The sequence below is a fragment of the Rhinatrema bivittatum genome, chromosome 12 (genome assembly GCF_901001135.1).
Source record: "Rhinatrema bivittatum chromosome 12, aRhiBiv1.1, whole genome shotgun sequence".
Taxonomy (NCBI): domain Eukaryota; kingdom Metazoa; phylum Chordata; class Amphibia; order Gymnophiona; family Rhinatrematidae; genus Rhinatrema; species Rhinatrema bivittatum.
The window spans coordinates 65,506,977-65,519,724 of NC_042626.1; the positions used below are offsets into that span (position 1 = coordinate 65,506,977).

General features: G+C 46.2%; 1 protein-coding gene across 3 annotated transcripts in view; it reads left to right on the forward strand.

Moving 5' to 3' along the window:
* Positions 1 to 459: 459 nt before the first annotated feature.
* ARHGAP27 (Rho GTPase activating protein 27) overlaps positions 460 to 12,748 on the forward strand; it is a 181,076-nt gene continuing 168,787 nt past the window's right edge. For 2 of the 3 annotated variants that reach the window (XM_029572473.1, XM_029572477.1), the window contains exon 1: positions 460 to 586. The gene's annotated coding sequence lies outside the window, so the exon portion shown is untranslated. The remainder of the gene's footprint in view (positions 587 to 12,748) is intronic. The other variant, XM_029572476.1, reaches the window with a different exon arrangement.

Sequence of the window (12,748 nt, forward strand, 5' to 3'; positions counted from 1 at the left end):
TGCAAACATCTTTCCCCTTAAACCCAAAATAGGATTGACCCCATAGATCTGCCCCATAGTTAATGAATCAAAAATGTTTACTGGTAATGATGATTTATTAGGAAAGAGTTATTTTGGCACCGTTTATCAGCGCAAGCTTTTAAAATCCACTAAGGCCCTCTTCCTTAAGACTGGTGTCAAAGCAAATTAGTTTTCGAAGTGGCTGGAAGGCGGTCTATAAATAAAATCTGAAGGCGCCTTGTACAGAAAATGTTTCTAAAGTAAGGAGCTACACTGGATACAGGGCGCCCAAATTATATATCGGCGAAAAGAGCTATCAAATAGCTTTCATCTGACCGGATCGGCCCAAACTGGGTCCCTCTCCCCACACCAAAAATAGCGAGGCTGTAATTAACACGGAGAGCCGGGGCACTACTGGGAAAGTAGTGACGTCACCAGGAGACGCCTTCTCACGTCATAAGAAAGGGACGAAACGAACGCTATCACTCCATGCTGGCTCCACGCACAGCTGTACCGTAGTAAACTCCTCCGCTCCCTCACAGGGAGACTGCTGACGCTGCTGCCCTCCGAATGGGCAGGAGACCAGGTAAATTAAACCAAAACTAAGTAGCCGCTGGCTGCGTCATCATTGTTTATGCACAAAAAAAAATCTTTATTGCCGCTTATTACTTAAGTATTTCTATTGCACCTAGGACACGATTTGGCATCTATAGGCACTGTCTGTGCGTCCTTCCGCACCCCCATAAGAGGCCCAGCATCTCTCATTCATAATCCATTCCACCGCCAGCAGTACCCCCTTCCAAGAACATCCATCTGTCTAGCCCTCTTCCCCCCCAGCAACTCTTCTCCCCTCCTTTTTCTACCATCTATGGAGGCAGCTCCAGGATCCCTCTGGCACGCGCAGTCTCTTCCTCCCACGTTCCTTGTTTCGTAGACCTGCATAGTCTGGCTGCCATGTCATGCAGCTGCCTGATGGCATTATGTCCGCAGTTTTATTCCAGAACTGATGAACAGGTATAGGAGCATTGGGGTTGGGCATGTCATGATGTCTTTTCAGCATGTTACACTAGTGCCCTGTTCACCCTATCTTTGTCCCGGCGGTATCTGGGTTTGTTATCTAGTGCCGAAATTCCCAAACCTGTCGGGATTTTGAAGATATCTGCAGTGACTATGCATGAAGAAGCTACCGACCATGCATCAAGTCATTGATGAGGTCTGCACTTTGTCTTATATTTAAACTTTGTCAGTTCTTTTGAATAAGCATGGAAGAGACAGTTGGGCAGGCAGCTCCTGGTGACCCAGGGGCCAGAGCCTTTTTTTTTTTAATTCTCTGCAACCTGTGAGCTCATTGCAGAGCTGCCAAAGGGCTTTGCTAGTACAGATGGCAAATCATAACGCCGCAAGCTTAAAATGGGCCAAGTTTGTCCAGAAAACAAGTAGTGTCAGCTGCATATTTGCCTACCTCCTCTTGTTTCCATCTGACTTTGGTCTCTGTTTCTTTCTGTCTTGTGTCTCTTCTATCTCAGTTTTCTATTCATCTCTCTCCCTCTGTCTTTTACTCTGTTTTTCTGTACCTATCTTTCCCTCTTTCTCTTTATTCATCTGGTTCTCTGTCTTTTCCACCTGTCTCTATTCCTCTTTCTCTCCATTGGTCTCTCCCCTTTCTCAGATTTGGGGAAACTTTATTGGCATGATACTTTGACAACACATGTACAAATTAATACATAATGTAATTAAAGAAAATAGCAAGAAAAAGAGACAAATAATGAATATGTATATTAGTAATAATAATAGAATTACAAAATGTAGAAAGGTCTAAAATGAGGGCAGCTCCTTTGCCTTGGTGCTGGTCTGTATTGTCCCTGCTCAGATTATATTTCTGCTCTGATGGTGGGGTACAGTACATTTTGCTGTTATAGCTGCTGTTTCTCCTCCTTCCCCTAAGATATAGTTTTTCCTGGGTTTTTTTTTGTGAGACTTTTTTTTTTTCTGTTAGTTTTGGGAAATGTGCAAAAAGAACTTCATTTAGGAAGTATAAAGGATCCCAAAAAAAAGGGAACATAGGGAAGAATATTTATTAAAACTGAGGGAGATGAAGAGAGATATAAGGAAAACATAAGATTAAGCAGAGAAGAAAGGATGGCCAAAGAAGTTAAGCGAGGTGATAAAACAATTTTCCGATATATCAGAGAGAGAAGGAAGGTCTGGCGTGATTTACTGAAATTGAAAGGTGACAAGGAAGTGTGGAGAGACACAAAGACATAGTAGAAATAGTAAACAAATGCTTCAGTTTGGTGTTCACTAAAGAAGATCCTGGAGTAGGACCTTTGCTGGTTGACAAGACCGTAGATGGGGTTGGAGAGACACAACTCGGTTTACAGAAGACAATGTATGGGACGAGCTTGGAAAGTAGACAAGGCCATGGGGCCGGATGAGGTACATCCCAGAATACCGAGGGAGCTCAGAGATGTGCTGGCGGGACCGCTGAAGGACCTGTTCAATAGATCCCTGGAAACGGGAGTGGTGCCATGGGATTGGAGAAGAGCGGTGGTCCCGCTTCACAAGAGTGGTAGCAGAGAGGAGGCTGGAAACTACAGGCCAGTTAGCCTCACCTTGGAGGTGGGAAAATTAATGGAGAATCTACAATATGGTGGGGCGCTGGACCCAAGGCAGCATGGATTCACCAGGGGAAGGTCCATCAACAAATCTGATTGGGTTTTTTTTTGATTGGATAAATGGAGAATTGGATTGAGGAAGAGCGCTTGATGTGATCTACTTGGATTTCACCAAAGCTTTTGATACGGTCCTGTATAGGAGTCTGTGAATAAAATGAAAAGCTTGTGAGTGAGCACCAAGGTGATGGTGTAGATTACAAACTGTTTGTAAATGAACCTACTCTGAAGAGAGAGCCGTGTTAAGTGGAGTGCTACAGGGATCGGTATTGGGACCGATTGTTCATTATTTTTGTGAGCAACATTGCAGAAGGGTTAGAAGGTAAAGTATGTCTATTTGCAGATGATACTAAGATTTTCAACAGAGTGGACATGCCCAATGGAGTAGAGAGAATGAAAAGTGATTTAAGAAAGCTTGAAGAGTGGTCGAAGATTTGGCAACTGGGATTCAATGCCAAGAAGTACAGAGTCATGCATCCGAGATGTGGTAATCCCAAAGAGCTGTATGTGATGAGGGGTGAAAGACTGATGTGCATGGACCAAGAGAAGGATCTTGGGGTAATAGTGTCTGGCGATCTGAAGATGGTGAAGCAATATGACAAGGCAGTAGCCAAAGTCAGAAGAACACTGGGCTGCATAGAGAGAGGAACAACCAGTAAAAAAAAAAAAAAAAAGGAGGTGATGATGCCCTTGAACAGGTCCTTGGTGAGGCCTCATCTGGAGTAATGTGTTCAGTTTTGGAGCCCGAATCTCAAAAAGGATAGAGACAGGTTGGAGGCGTTCCAGAGAAGGGCGACCAAAATGGTGTGGGGTCTGCATCAGAAGATTTTTATGAGGAGAGGCTGAAGGATCTGAATATGTACATTCTGGAAAAGAGGAGGTCAGAGGAGATATTAAACAGACTTTCATATATCTGAAAGGTTTTAATGATGCCAAGAACTTCAAACCTTTTCCTTTGGAAAGGAATCAGTAGGAATAGGGGGTCACGAAATGAAACTCCAGGGGGGATGTCAGGAAATATTTCTTTATGGAGAGGGTGGTAGATGCCTGGAATGCCCTTCCAGAGGAGTTGATGAATTCAAAACCAGTCGAAGAGTTCAAAGGGGCATGGGATTAACACTGTGCGTATCCCTGAAGGCTAAAGGATGGAAGTGAAAAAAGTGTGCAGGGGGGTAACTTGTTCGTGCAGCAGTTACTATTCTTAACAGCATGGAGATCACTACCCTTAACCAATAAGCCTTGATTGATTTATAAGCACTTATTACCCACCCTTCTTGTGTTCAGAGCAGGGTACAATATGAAAATATATAGACAGTAGAGAGGGAGGCATCTATTGCAGGACAAGCATAGAGGAGTGAGATCAGTTGGCCAGGGGGTCATAGGAGAGGGGAGTATCATTTCCTGCAGGGGGACAGGTTGAGGGTGGTCCGTTGTCATCTTGGCTTAGGGAAAGCTCTCTTGAAGAGGAAAGGTTTTAGGGCTTTTTTGAAGAAAGTTTCTCGTAGACATCTCATTGCCTTTGGTAGGCAATTCCATAGGAGTGGTCCAGCAGAGAAGAATGCGCATTCTCTGGTTTCCTCGAGACGTGTGGGTTTTGTAGGCGGAGCATCTGGTTAGACGATCTAATGCAACTGCATTAGATCGTGCTCACCACTTCAGCGGCAGGAGGGAAAAGAGAAATTGGATTCAGAGAACCCTGGGGTACTGATAAGCATGGGGGTAACCTGCACAGAGCGGAAATTAGTACTCTTAACAGAAGACATGGGGAATATTACCCTTAACCAATAAGCCTTGATGCTTTGATGCAACTGCAACATTGCTCTCTGCTTTGATGGCGGGGGAAGAGGAATTGGATTCAGACAACGCTGGGTCCTGGCTTTTACAGTCTGGGGTACTGATCTGCAGACATAAGGGAAAAAGCACAGGACTATTCTACAGCCAAGCCCATTAACAAAGCATGTCAAGCAGCACTGTCTGAATTTTCAAGACTGCTCAACACTCAGTAAAAACGTTGCTAGCAATAACGTTTTGTGGATTATCATAAGGCTTGGGGATAATTGCACGGTGTGGCAGTTACTACTTTAACAGTAACATGGGGGTAATTTGCAGGGAGCGGCAGTTACTACCTTAACAATAACATGGCAGTGACCTGCACATAGTGAAAATTACTACCTTAAGCTTGCTGGGCAGACTGACTGGACCATTTGGTCCTTTTCTGCCGTCATTACTGTGTTACGATGTGATCTTTGTATTTTGCATGGTACAAGAGGAAATGCATTTCCTTTTGTATTTCCCTAGTGTTGCATTACATACAGGATCTGACTTGGGATTTTTAGTTCAGAATAACTGCATATTTCTATTCCTAACTTGTGATTTACTTATTCTGTATCCGGTGAGGATCTGTTTGTGTTCTGCTAAAATGCAGGTTCTTTTTGCTGATCGGTGTAACACTTTGAACTCTTGTTGAAAAAGTGTGATATAAATAAATGATAATATTCTGGTTTGTTTTCCAATCTGTATTTCCAGTAGGAGGTGTATTGGGGTTCTAGGATTCACTGTAGTATTTGAAGTACTGCCTTTTCATAAGCAGGATTTTTGCAGTTTGTCTTGGGACTGTTTTCCTCTGTCTCTTTCTCTCCTGCCTGCCTCTTTCTCTGTTTCTCTCGTGCTGTCTCTTGTGGCTCTCTGTCTTGTGGCACGCACTCTTGCATCCTTACCCCAGCTCTTTCCATCTGCGGCTACAGAGCAATGCCTGCAAGGTTTTGCAGCACTGCAGTGCAGCGGAGCAGCAAGCTTGGAGTGGGCTGAGGTCAGGCTGCCATTAGCTGTGACCACAGGTGCAGTCCCAGCTCTGCTTCCTGGACGTGGAAGCCAGAACTGAACTGCGATAATGGGAGAACACAGCTGTGCCCTACAAATAGGGCGCTACCAATGTATAAAGGAGCCACATCTTTAGGTCCTGATTAAGCAACAGCAGGATGTACAATTCTTGGTTTTGGGGTGGTTTTTTTTTTTTTTCAATCTGACTGACACGGAAAGTGAAATGTATCTTGGTACGTGACACGCATGGACAAGATCTAGGATTTTAGGAAGGGTTGGGGGGCAGAAGGCGAGAAGGTGTAGTGCGGAAGCGGGCAAGCTTTGTGGCCTACACTGTCAGGGGGTCCCCCTTGGAGCTTCAGTCAAGGAGCCGGAGGGGCAGCCTCCTCTGAGCTCCTTCGGTCTGCGATGCAACCTCGCTTCTGCTGCCTTCCATTACAATCTTCCCCCTCCCCAGGTTCTTTCTCATCTCCAGGAAGATAAACAGAGAGGGAAAGAGGAAGAGCGGTTACAAAACAAAAAGGCGATAAATCGAGAATTAAATAACTATATACAAGTAAATATTGAAAAGCAGATAAGAGAAAATAAAATGTAAAATATCGCAAATTTTAATCTCGGTTAAAAAGATAAAGCCCTTTAATCTATGGTGCAGTGCTGCAGACTGCCCATGGTGAGCTTTGACCTTGTGTTTGCAAATAACGTGGCAGAGAGAAGGCTGGAGCCCCTGACCCTGTGGGGCCAATGGAATGAGCTGAAATTCATGGCACTGCGACGCCAGTTTCCCTTCTGCCTTCCACTGACGCTCGCTCAGAGAGCGGCCTGTAGACTATAAAACAGCGGCTGGTAGCCTCCTCTCTATTCTCTCTTCCATGAGTGTGTAAGAGAGCAGCCTGGCACTGCCAGGAGGTGGGGACCATCCCTAGCGTAAGGAAACGAGAGATTTCTCTAGCAAGACGTTCTGAGGCTTTTCGGGCCTTCAGGAAGAGCTGTGGGTTTCCTCTGGAGTCCTTCGACCAAAGCCTTTCCTTTCCTGGTCTGGTGTCTCTATTTCCAGCTACATGCACTGCTGTCAGTGCTGAATTATGTGTCTTCTCCAGAAGAGAGCAGTCATCGGACACCAGCTGTCTCGTCCCTTAATAGCTACTCTTTGCTGCCTGTTACCACTGTGTGACTTTTCGGTGACAGTCTGAGCAGTGCACAAGGCCTGAGAGGCCGAGCCGCTGGTGTGGGCCCCCAGAGGCAGGGGCTGACCCTCTCTCTGTGCAGGGGCCCGGGCCAGAGGCCAAGCCTCTGTCTGCGTAGGGGGCTGTAGGAGCCAACCTTTCAAAATGCTGAGGGGGTGCCAGACTGGATGCAAATCGCCCCTCCCTGAACACAGGAAGGAGTTTGCTCCCCGCAGAGCTGGCACCTGTGCTAGGGTCCAAGCCTCTGTACAGGACCCCCAGGGGGCAGAGGCTAAAATCTTCATCTGTGCAGTGCCACGGGGCCAAACCATCGTTTATGCAGGGCCCATGCTGCAGGAATCGAGCCTCGGGGAGAGACGAGGGATGTAGAGGACGGACCTCTGCCCACCACTCTTATGCTCTCTCTCCATCTCTATTTATTTCTTTTACTTGCCCCGGCCTTTTTCTTTCACTCTGCCTCTTTCTTTTATCTCTTACCCCACCTCTCTCTTTTCTGACATGTCTCTCTCTGGCATAAGAACATAAGAAATTGCCATGCTGGGTCAGACACAAGTAATTCCCTGCTTCCGCGTTTACCCTGGGTTGTTATTATTACATGCGCATTTTTTATAAAAAGAGTAGAGAGTGTGTGTGCTCCTGCATTCAAATATGCATGCGTACGTCTGGGGCAGAAATACGCAGGAGGCCTGCCTAATAAGTCTGGCAGACTGGTGTGAAAGCGAGTTTTTGGGTATCCGGGCCGTGTTATGGAACTCGCTTCCTTATGAGATGAGGATTGCAGAATGCACAAAATCTTTCGAAAAAACGCAGACAACTCCTCTGTCGAGGCATTTGAGTGCTAAGAGGAGAAGCTGTTCCACAGCTGAAGCGTTTTCAATGCATTTGATTATAGTCATCTCTCTGAACTTAATATACTTACTGTCAGGAGCTACTGTTTGTCTTTGTAGGTTGGTGTTTTATTTTGTATATGTTAAGAACATAAGAAATTGCCATACTGGGTCAGACCAAGGGTCCATCAAGCCCAGCATCCTGTTTCCTACAGAGGCCAAACCAGGCCACAAGAACCTGGCAAGTACCCAGACACTAAGAAGATCCCATGCTACTGATGCAATTAATAGCAGTGGCTATTCCCTAAGTAAACTTGATTAATAGCAGTTAATGGACTTCTCCTCCAAGTCCAGATCATATTCTTCAATGCCCAAGCTGAGAGCATCTCTTTGTGTGCTGTGGGTTTACAGGACCCAGCACAGCTTTCCAATCAGGACAGACCTAGTTGCTGGGCCCGGCTCTATGTATATATTTTTTGCATTCTGCATGGAGGACCAGACTCTGTATGTCAGAATTGTCAGTGGTGTGTGGGGGACAGTTGGACGTGGGACATAAAGATTGTGTGTCAGGCACAGGAGGGGTGAGGCAGCCATTGCGGGGCACTGAGGAGGGGGGGGGGGTGGTGCCAGAGGACCCAGAAGCAACAGGCAGACATGGAAGGAAAAGCTACAGGATTCCTTGGCCCAGAGAGCTGAAAGGTGAGACAGTTACAGCATCGGAGGGGTGGTCATGACAGGCTGAGCGGCATTCAGTCCCTCGCCTTCTGGCTCACCCTTTCCTCTCTTCCCCCTCGGTGTCTCTCTCTCTGTTTTTTCTGACTCGGCTCCTCCATTGGGGGTACAGAATTCAATCGGAAGCAGGGCTGGGATCTGGCACCAGGAGCCTTCCTTCCTGTGCAGCTGCCTGTGCTGCTTTGTTTTTATATCTCTACCCCAGGACACCAGGACTCCTTCCCCAGACCTGCAATCGTGTCTTATTAATCTGAACACTAGAAGTCACTCTCCAGCAGTAACTGGCCCTCAGGGGGGCTCCTGGGGAACTGCTGACCCAAGGCGGGAATGGAACCCAGGTCCCCTGCTTGTTTCTCTTTCTCTCTCCCTCAGTCTGTGGCGCTGCCTTTCTGTCTCTCCGTCCCTGCCTCAGCCTGGTTCTGCCTCTCTCTCTCGTTCCTCTCCTCCCCACAGCCTGCATTTGTAAACACGCATCCTCCAATTATGATTAATGTCTGTGTTATCATTTCCTCAGCCCCGGCACTGCCCTCTCTTGGCTGACGAGGCTCTCCCGGTTTCCGTGTTCAGGGCTTATTTTATACAGATGGAAGTTTGAAATTAACCCCATGGCTGCCAGGATCTGATGCTGTGGGGGTTTGTACTCACAGAAGCCGGTTTCCCATTGCCTGCGTAGAACTGGAGAAGTTCTCCTTCAGGCTTGACTCTGTGGGTCAGGCCTGCACAAGGTGAACCATCCAGAAAGCATCTGTGGCCTGTTCTCTCCTGAAGCTTGCAGGGAGTCACCGCACAGTCCTCCTGAGGGTGGAGCGGGGTCAAGCATGGGGCAAGCAAGGCAATCGCCTTGTGCATAACACGCATGGCGGGGGATCCATGACGATTTGAACTAAAGACAGCCCGAGGTCTGCAGCAGTAAAAAAAAAAAAAAAAAGTGGCTGGGGCCAGTCAGCCCTGGGAGAGTCTTCAAAAGAGCAATTCACTGCCAGTGGGTGGCAGCAGTAAAACAAAACAAAACAAAAAAAAGCCACTTCCCATGCAATATGGGTGTCAGTCGGCAGAAATCCCAAGCACGGCGTTGAGCTGGTGCCAGCATGGGGCCGACCGGTGCTTTCACTGCAGTGCCCTATGCTGAGCACGGTGGTGGGACGGACGGCAGCAGTAAAGGAGCCAGGGCTGGCAGGAGAATGGAAAAAGCCCTGGACCTTACATCTGCTCAGCACCAGACTGGAAGGCGAGGCCCAGTAATAAGTGCCCTCCCGTAATAAAGCATCACCGCTTGGTAATGAAGGATTGGCCGGGTTTCTAAATATCACTCAGTGGAGCCTAACCAGACAAATCCTGCATAACAGAGAAACGACTAAAATAGTAGCCACAACCCACCTCCAGTCTTCATATCATAAAAACCACTGCCTCCCAGCACCATTTATTTATTTATTTGTTTTTATATACCGGTGTTTGATTTGCATATCACATCGGTTTACATGACTCGCCCACAAAGATTTACACTTCCTAGCACCTTCCTATCACCCCCATCCCAGAAGATTTTAATATCCACTCTTCTCAGCTTAATATATCTGCCTTCACTCCCGTTTTATATAATCACTCCAATATAGCCACAGGTCCTCCCAAAGCTGCAGAAATCCACCATGCTTTACAGTGGCTCCTCTGCATGGTGAAGGTGCTGGGGGTAATTTATCCCAAGCTCTGGTTGTCACGTCTCCTACCCATCCATGCTCTTACCGCTCTTTCCATTACTGTCACTCTTAGCTTTCACTTTTCTCATAACTCTACCCCCTTCCTCCTCCCCCATACTCTGCACTTCTAAGCTGCTACTGCAGAAGAACGCTGGGCTGCATAGAGAGAGGAATAACCAGAAAGAAAAAAAGAGGTGATAATCCCCTTGTACAGGTCCTTGGTGAGGCCTCACCTGGAGTATGGAGTTCAGTTCTGGAGACCTCATCTCAAAAGGGTCAGAGACAGGATGGAGGCAGTCCCGAGAAGTGTGACCAAAATGGTGTGGGGACTCCATCAAATGACTTATGAGGAGAGGCTGAAGGACCTAAATATGTACTTCCTGGAGGAGAGGAGGTGCAGGGAAGATGTGATACAGACTTTCAGATACCTGAAAGGTTATAATGATGCACAAACATCAAACCTTTTCCATTGGAAAGAAATCAGTAGAACTAGGGGTCATGAAATGAAACTCCAGGGAGGACATTTCAGAGCTAAAGTCAGAAAATATTTCTTTACGAAGAGGGTGGTGGATGCCTGGAATGCTCTTCCGGAAGAGATGGGAAGACCAAAACAATGAAAGAATTCAAAGGGATAAAATATTGTGGATCCCTAAATCCTAGAGGATGGGAATGAGGAAAAGAGTGCATGGGGGTTATTATTACCCTTAACCAATAACCCCTGATACTGTTGATGCAACTCAAACATTGCTTTCTGCTTCAATGGCAGGGGGATTGAATTCAGCCAGCAACCAACAGGGGCCCTGACTTTTATGGTCTGGTGCTGATGTGCAGACGTAAAGGAAAATAACACGGGACTACTTCTATGGCCAAGTCCATAAGTAAAGCATGCAAAGCAGCACCGTCTGAATTTTCATAAAGGCTCATCACCCAGTAAAAATGTTGCTAGCAGTAAACTTTTTATGGGTTGTCATAAGGCTTGGGGATAACTGCAGGAGCAGCAGTTACTACCCTTAAGAGAAATATGGGGTAACCTGCAGGGCGCAGCAGATCCTACCACGGGAGACTTGCTGGGCAGACTGGATGGGCCATTTTGGTCTTTTTCTGCCATTATGTCTGTTTCTATGCTTTCCTGTCTCCTGTGCCTTGTTGATCCTCTCAAGGACTCGGAGGGAAGCAGTGGCAGCTCTGCCACATTTCTTCCTGGCCAGTGTCCAAGTTGTACAGTAATTCATACTTGTGTGATGATTTCACCCCATGCATGAACAATAATGGCAGAAACATACAATCATTTTTCTGGTTATGTAAGTCACATAACAGGTGGTCAGTCACCCTCTTCCAGCTCTGCTAGGGAGAGAGGAAGTGATATGGGTAAGCCCGTCCTGCCTTTCACCAGTTCACAGCTGCCCCTTTGCCTGGGAGAGGCTAGACCAAGCCTCCCGCAGAACAGTCTTGTTGAGATGTAAATATTGTCTTAAACAGTGACCGTCGTAGGGAGCCAACCTGTGGAAAAACAAAACTTTGTGCACTTCTCTGGCAAGCCATGGAGTATAATTAGTGGTCAGTAGGCAGAATCGTGAGTCTCCATTCTTTTTTTAATTGTTATTGTGCAAATAAAAATTCATTGTCAACTTATCTTAGAGTCCCCAAACAAAAGAAAACCCACCCGACGCGGTCACTTTGCGGATCCATCTGAGGATTTCGAGTTCGTCGTGTGCTGAGTACGATCAATGTGAATGAAAGGACAGGTGCACTGAATAATGGAAATGGCACAAGACGAGCCGCAGTCTGTGTGCTGTTTCCTGCTAATCACCAAACCAGTATTAGGACGTACTCCCATACTCTGCGCAAGATCAGATCACGATTAATTGAATACCGTAGCGCTCTACGTACACGCAAAATGCAGCCACTGATTGTGAAACATTGGGAGCTGGCCAGCCGATCTATTGATCAATTAAAATGGACTGTTATAGATCAAATACTGCCTTCCTCCAGCCGTGGAGCTATCCCACGTTACTTAACAAATGTGGCTTTAAAAGTTAAATAGTGTATTTCCCCATGCACTTAATGAAACAATGAATTGTACGCCGAAGAGCAAGATGATTTAAAAAAAACAAAACAAAAAAAAGCTTTAGTATTTTTTTTTCAGTGTTTTTTGTAATTGGTTTTGTAATTGTTTTTTTGTAAAATGGCTTCTTTTTCCAGCACCCGTTGGTGACACGTTGGTGATCAGGACCAGAAGCCGCGTAGCTCTCGGGTAAAAATGCTCTTATGCACACACAATACGATGGCTGCTTGTTCTGGCTTAAAGCTGCTCTGTGTTCATCCTATACAAAATCTTATTTGATGTTTGAAAGCCACTCCAAATACGTCTTCTGTGCAGATGAGAAATGCTGAGCTGCTGTTGCAGAGTCCTGTTGCCCTTGATGCAGATCCGTCTGAGGATTTTGAAACACGGACGCTGTCGGGTGGTTTTTCTTTTGTTCGGGGACTTAAGATAAGTTGACTTAAGACTTTTTTATTTTCACATAAAAGATTCAAAAGAATAGAGACTTGTGTTGTGCCTAATGATCTCTGATTGTACTCCAGGACTTGCCAGATAAGTGCACAAACTTTATTTTTTCACACATTGGTCACTTATGATGGTCATTGTTTGAGTCAACATTTACATTTCAGCAAAATTGTGTGGGATTTCTAGTTTATTACTGATTACTGTTATGCACACTGAGGTTTTTCTGGACTGTATAGGCACTTATACATAAAATCCCTGCGCACACCGCTTGTCCCCATCAATGTGCGAGGAGGTACACAGAGCTGCAGGGGGC